Below are 6,730 nucleotides of genomic sequence, written 5' to 3' on the forward strand. Positions count from 1 at the left end.
ATCGCCCCATAGAAACTTGGACCTCCTTACACCTCTTCCCTCCTATCTGCCCCACATATGTGGGTCAGTCTAGAGGAACATTAGGGGGTCCCATTGCACCTCTCCCCTTCTATCAGCCCCATGGAAACCTGCACCGCCTTGCCCCTTTCATTGCCCCATAGAAACTTGGGCCCCCTTGTCCCTCTCCCCTTTCATCGCCCCATAGAAACTTGGACCTCTTGCTTCTCTCCCCTTCTATCAGCCCCACATATGTGGGTCAGTCTAGAGGACCGTTGGGGCGTCCAATTGCCCCTCTCCCCTCCTCTCAGCCCCATAGAAACTTGGATCTCTTGCTTCTCTCCCCTTCTATCAGCCCCACATATGTGGGTCAGTCTAGAGGACCGTTGGGGCGTCCAATTGCCCCTCTCCCCTTCTATCAGCCCCATAGAAACTTGGACCTCCTTGCCCCTCTCCCCTCCTATCAGCCCCACGTATGTGGGGCAATTTACAGGACCATTAGGGGTGCCCCATAGCCCCTCTCCCCTCCTCTCAGCCCCACATACGTGGGTCAGTCTAGAGGATAATTGGGCGATCCCATTGCTCCTCTTTCGACTCCTATTTGCCCCACATATGTGGGTCAGTCTAGAGGATAATTGGGCGGTCCCATTGCTCCTCTTTCGACTCCTATTTGCCCCACATACGTGGGTCGGTTTACAGGACCATTCAGGGGTCCATTGATCCTCTCCCCTCCTATCCGCCCCACATCTGGGCCCCCAAGCTTGGATTTCCTTGCCCCTTCCATTGCCCCATAGAAACGTGGACCTCATTGCCCCTCTTCCCTCCTATCAGCCCCACATATGTGGGTCAGTCTAGAGGACCATTGGGTGCCCCATTGCCCCTCTTTCCCCTTCTCTCAGCCCCACATATGTGGGTCAGTCTAGAGGACCATTAGGGGGTCCCATTGTGGGTCAGTCTACAGGACCATTGTGGGTCAGCCCCACATATGTGGGTCAGTCTAGAGGACCGTTGGAGGTCCCATTGGCCCTCTCCCCTCCTATCAGCCCCATGGAAGCTTGGATTTCCTTGCCCCTTCCATTGCCCCATAGAAACTTGGATCTCCTTGCTCCTCTCCCCTCCTATCAGCCCCACGGACCCTTCCGCCCCATTGCCGCTTCTATCAGCCCCACATCTGGGTTGGTCTAGAGGACCATTGAGCCCCCTTGCCCCTCTCCCCTTCCATCGCCCCATAGAAATTTGGAGCTCCTTGTGCCTCTCCCCTATCTGCCCCACATATGTGGGTCAGTCTAGAGGAACATTAGGGGGTCCCATTGCACCTCTCCCCTTCCATCGCCCCATAGAAATTTGGAGCTCCTTGTACCTCTCCCCTATCTGCCCCACATATGTGGGTCAGTCTAGAGGAACATTAGGGGGTCCCATTGCACCTCTCCCCTTCTATCAGCCCCATGGAAACTTGGATTTCCTTGCCCCTTCCATTGCCCCATAGAAACGTGGACCTCCTTGTACCTCTCTCCTCCTATCAGCCCCATAGAAACCTGGACCTCCATCGCCCCATAGAAACGTGGACCTCCTTGCCCCTCTCCTCTCCTATCAGCCCCATGGAAGCTTGGATTTCCTTGCCCCTTCCATTGCCCCATAGAAACCTGGACCTCCTTGCCCCTTCCATTGCCCCATAGAAACTTGGACCTCCTTGCTCCTCTCCCCTTCCATTGCCCCATAGAAACCTGGAGCTCCTTGCCCCTTCCATTGCCCCATAGAAACTTGGACCTCCTTGCTCCTCTCCCCTTCCATCGCCCCATAGAAACCTGGACCTCTTTGCCCCTCCCATTGCCCCATAGAAACTTGGACCTCCTTGCACCTCTCCCCTCCAATCAGCCCCACATATGTGGGTCTGTCTAGAGGACCATTGGGGAGTCCCATTGCCCATCTCCCCTCCTATCAGCCCCACATATGTGGGTCAGTCTACAGGATAATTGGGGGTCCCATTGCCCCTCTCCCCTTCCATCGCCCCATAGAAACCTGGACCTCCTTGCCCCTCTCCCCTCCTATCAGCCCCACATATGTGGGGCAATTTACAGGACCATTAGGGGTGCCCCATAGCCCCTCTCCCCTCCTCTCAGCCCCACATACGTGGGTCAGTCTAGAGGATAATTGGGCGGTCCCATTGCTCCTCTTTCGACTCCTATTTGCCCCACATATGTGGGTCACTCTACAGGACCATTGGGGGGTCCCCATTGCCCCTCTTTCCCCTCCTATCAGCCCCACATATGTGGGTCAGTCTACAGGACCATTGGGGGTCCCATTGCCCCTCTTCCCTCCAATCTGCCCCACATCTGGGCCCCCAAGCTGGGATTTCCTTGCCCCTTCCATTGCCCCATAGAAACGTGGACCTCATTGCCCCTCTCCCCTCCTATCAGCCCCACATATGTGGGTCAGTCTAGAGGACCATTGGGTGCCCCATTGCCCCTCTTTCCCCTTCTCTCAGCCCCACATATGTGGGTCAGTCTAGAGGACACTTGTGGGTCCCATAGCCCCTCTTCCCTCCTATCAGCCCCACACATATGGGTCCGTCTAGAGGACCATTGGGGGGCCCATTGCCCCTCTTTCCCCTCCTATCAGCCCCACATATGTGGGTCAGTCTAGAGGACCATTAGGGGGTCCCATTGTGGGTCAGTCTACAGGACCATTGTGGGTCAGCCCCACATATGTGGGTCAGTCTAGAGGACCATTAGGGGGTCCCATTGTGGGTCAGTCTACAGGACCATTGTGGGTCAGCCCCACATATGTGGGTCAGTCTAGAGGACCATTAGGGGGTCCCATTGCACCTCTTTCCCCTTCTATCAGCCCCACACATGTGGTTCAGTCTAGAGGACCACTGGGGGGACCCATAGCCCCTCTCCCCTCCTATCAGCCCCACATATGTGGGTCAGTTTACAGCACAATTGGGGGTCCCATTGATCCTCTCCCCTCCTCTCAGCCCCACACATATGGGTCAGTCTAGAGAACCATTGGGGGCGCCCCATAGCCCCTCTCCTCTCCGCCCCACATCTTCCTCGGCGACCCACCCATTGGAAAAGAAGACACCGCCAGCCACCCCACGGCCGGGACCGGCGACCCATAGAGGACTTGGGGGGCAGAACGCCGAAAGGTCCAAACTTGATCCTGGAAGAAACCGGAATTTCCCTGGAGGAAATGAAGTTGTGTAATCGGCAAATGTCCGATTCTGGTGTTTAACCGACAACGACAACGACAACGACAATGACAACGACAACATAATATAAAATACATGGTTGTAGGTTTGGTTGGGTTGTGGGTTGAGTTGTTGGGTTAGGTTGTGGGTTGTGGGTTTGAGTTGGGTTGTGGGTTGAGTTGTTTGGGGTTGTGTTGCGTTGAGTTGCATTGTTTTGAGTTGTTGGGTTGTGGGTTGAGTTGTTGGGTTGTGGGTTGAGTTGTGTGTGTTGCGTCGAGTGGTTGGGTTGCGTTGCATTGCGTTGGGTTGTGGGTTGGGGTGAGTTGTTGCGTTGAGTTGTTGGGTTGGGTTGTGGGTTGAGCTGTTGGGTTGTGTGTTCAGTTGTGTGTGTTGCGTCGAGTGGTTGGGTTGAGGGTTGAGTTGCGTTGCGTTGCATTGCGTTGGGTTGTTGCGTTGAGTTGTTGGGTTGGGTTGTGGGTTGAGCTGTTGGGTTGTGTGTTGAGTTGTGTGTGTTGCGTTGTTGGGTTGTGGGTTGGGTTGTTGAGTTGGGTTGAGTTGGATTGGGTTGTGTTGTGGGTTGAGTTGTTGAGTTGGGTTATGGGTTGAGTTGTGTTGTGTTGTGGGTTGGGTAGAGTTGTTGGGTTGTGGGTTGGGTTGGGTGTGGGTTGTGTTGGGTTGTGGGTTGGGTTCAGTTGAGTTGGGTTAGGTTTTGAGTTCAGGTGTTGGGCTGAGTTGGATTGGGTTGTGTTGTGGGTTGTGTTGAGTTGTTGAGTTGGGTTGAGTTGTTGAGTTGGGTTGTGTTGACTTGTTGAGTTGAGTTGGGTTGTGGGGTGGGTTGTGGATTGAGTTGTTGAGTTGAGTTATGGGTTGAGTTGTTGGGTTGGTTGAGTTGCGTTGTGGGTTGAGTTGTTGAGTTGTGTTGTGGGCTGGTTGAGTTGGGTTGAGATGAGTTGTTGGGTTAGGTTATGGATTGTGGGGTTGCGTTGTGTGTTGAGTTGTGTGTTGAGTTGGGTTGGGTTGTGTGTTGAGTTGGGCTGAGTTGTGTGTTGAGTTGTGTGTTGAGTTGGGTTGTGTGTTGAGTTGAGGTGGGTTGAGTTGTGTGTTGAGTTGGGTTGAGTTGTGTGTTGTTGGGTTGTGGGTTGAGTTGTGGGTTGTGTGTTGAGTTGTGGGTTGAGTTGGGTTGTGGGTTGGGTTGAGTTGGGTTGTGGTGTTGTGGGTTGGGTTGAGAAGAATTGAGTTGTTGGGTTAGGTGTGGGTTGGGTTGTTTGATTGGGTGTGGTTGGGTTGGGTTGTTGGGTTGGGTTGCGTGTGGGTTGGGTCGGTGGGGTGGGTTGTTGAGTTGGGTTGAGTTGGATTGGGTTGTGTTGTGGGTTGAGTTGTTGAGTTGGGTTATGGGTTGAGTTGTGTTGTGGGTTGGGTAGAGTTGTTGGTTGTGGGTTGGGTTGGGTGGGTGTGTTGGGTTGTGGGTTGGGTTCAGTTGAGGTTGGGTTAGGTTTGGAGTTCAGGTGTTGGGCTGAGTTGGATTGGGTTGTGTTGTGGGTTGTGTTGAGTTGTTGAGTTGAGTTGGGTTGTGGGGTGGGTTGTTGGATTGAGTTGTTGAGTTGGGTTATGGGTTGAGTTGTTGGGTTTGGTTGAGTTGTGTTGTGGGTTGAGTTGTTGAGTTGTGTTGTGGGTTGAGTTGTTGAGTTGGGTTGAGATGAGTTGTTGGGTTAGGTTATGGATTGTGGGGTTGCGTTGTGTGTTGAGTTGTGTGTTGAGTTGGGTTGGGTTGTGTGTTGAGTTGGGCTGAGTTGTGTGTTGAGTTGTGTGTTGAGTTGGGTTGTGTGTTGAGTTGAGGTGGGTTGAGTTGTGTGTTGAGTTGGGTTGAGTTGTGTGTTGTTGGGTTGTGGGTTGAGTTGTGGGTTGTGTGGTTGAGTTGTGGGTTGAGTTGGGTTGTGGGTGGGTTGAGTTGGGTTGTGGTGTTGTGGGTTGGGTTGAGAAGAATTGAGTTGTTGGGTTAGGTGTGGGTTGGGTTGTTTGATTGGGTTGTGGGTTGGTTTGGGTTGTTGGGTTGGGTTGCGTGTGGGTGGGTGCGTGTGGGTTGGGTTGTTGAGTTGGGTTGAGTTGGATTGGGTTGTGTTGTGGGTTGAGTTGTTGAGTTGGGTTATGGGTTGAGTTGTGTTGTGGGTTGGGTAGAGTTGTTGGGTTGTGGGTGGGTGGGTGTGGGTTGTGTTGGGTTGTGGGTTGGGTTCAGTTGAGTTTGGGTTAGGTTTTGAGTTCAGGTGTTGGGCTGAGTTGGATTGGGTTGTGTTGTGGGTTGTGTTGAGTTGTTGAGTTGAGTTGGGTTGTGGGGTGGGTTGTTGGATTGAGTTGTTGAGTTGGGTTATGGGTTGAGTTGTTGGGTTTGGTTGAGTTGGTGTTGTGGGTTGAGTTGTTGAGTTGTGTTGTGGGTTGAGTTGTTGAGTTGGGTTGAGATGAGTTGTTGGGTTAGGTTATGGATTGTGGGGTTGCGTTGTGTGTTGAGTTGTGTGTTGAGTTGGGTTGGGTTGTGTGTTGAGTTGGGCTGAGTTGTGTGTTGAGTTGTGTGTTGAGTTGGGTTGTGTGTTGAGTTGAGTTGGGTTGAGTTGTGTGTTGAGTTGGGTTGAGTTGTGTGTTGAGTTGTGTGTTGAGTTGAGTTGGGTTGTGGGTTGAGTTGTGGGTTGTGTGTTGAGTTGTGTGTTGAGTTGGGTTGTGGTGTTGTGGGTTGGGTTGAGAAGAATTGAGTTGTTGGGTTAGGTTGTGGGTTGGGTTGTTTGATTGGGTTGTGGGTTGGGTTGGGTTGTGCGTTGTGTTGTGGGTTGAGTTGAGTTTGGGTTGTGGGTTGGGTTCACTTGACTTTTGGGGTTAGGTTGTGGGTTGAGTTGTGTTGTGGGTTGAGTTGAGTTGGGTTGTTAGTTGAGTTGTGGGTTGGATTGAGTTGGGTTGAGTTGTGGGGTGGGTTGTGTGTTGTGTGTTGAGTTGGGTTGTGGGTTGGGTTGAGTTGTTGGTTGTGTGTTGAGTTGGGTTGTGGGTTGAGTTGTGTGTTAAGCTGGGTTGTGGGTTGGGTTGAGTTGGATAGAGTTGTGTGTTGAGTTGTGTTGTGTGTTGAGTTGGGTTGAGTTGTGTGTTGGGTTGTGTGTTGAGTTGTGTGTTAAGTTGAGTTGGGTTGTGGGTTGGGTTGAGTTGTGGGTTGAGTTGTGGGTTGGGTTGAGTTGGGTTGAGTTGTGTGTTGAGTTGTGTGTTGAGTTGAGTTGTGGGTTGAGTTGTGTGTTGAGTTGTGTTGTGGGTTGGGTTGTGGGTGGGTGTTGTGGTTGGGGAGGTGTGTGTGTGTGTGTTGAGTTGTGGTGGTGGAGTTGTGTTGAGTTGTGTGTTGAGTTGAGTGTGTGGGTTGAGTGTTGGTGAGTTGTGTGTTGAGGTGAGTTGTGGTTGAGTTGTGTGTGAGTGTGTGTGTGGGTGTGGGTTGGTTGTGTGTGAGTTGTGTTGTGGGGTGGTGGTGAGTTGGGTTGAGTTGTGTGTTGAGTTGTTGGTGTGTGTTGAGTGTGTGGG

At 52.4% G+C, this 6,730-nt stretch overlaps 1 long non-coding RNA gene across 1 annotated transcript in view; it reads left to right on the forward strand.

The window, feature by feature from the left end:
* The first annotated feature begins 4,071 nt into the window (after positions 1 to 4,071).
* The window catches only part of LOC308467862, a 27,988-nt gene continuing 25,329 nt past the window's right edge, over positions 4,072 to 6,730 (forward strand). Inside the window, exon 1 of the long non-coding RNA XR_013981343.1 lies at positions 4,072 to 4,108. This is a non-coding gene — a long non-coding RNA (uncharacterized lncRNA). The remainder of the gene's footprint in view (positions 4,109 to 6,730) is intronic.

Source organism: Podarcis pityusensis, assembly GCF_964106645.2.
Source record: "Podarcis pityusensis genome assembly, chromosome: Z".
NCBI lineage: Eukaryota > Metazoa > Chordata > Lepidosauria > Squamata > Lacertidae > Podarcis > Podarcis pityusensis.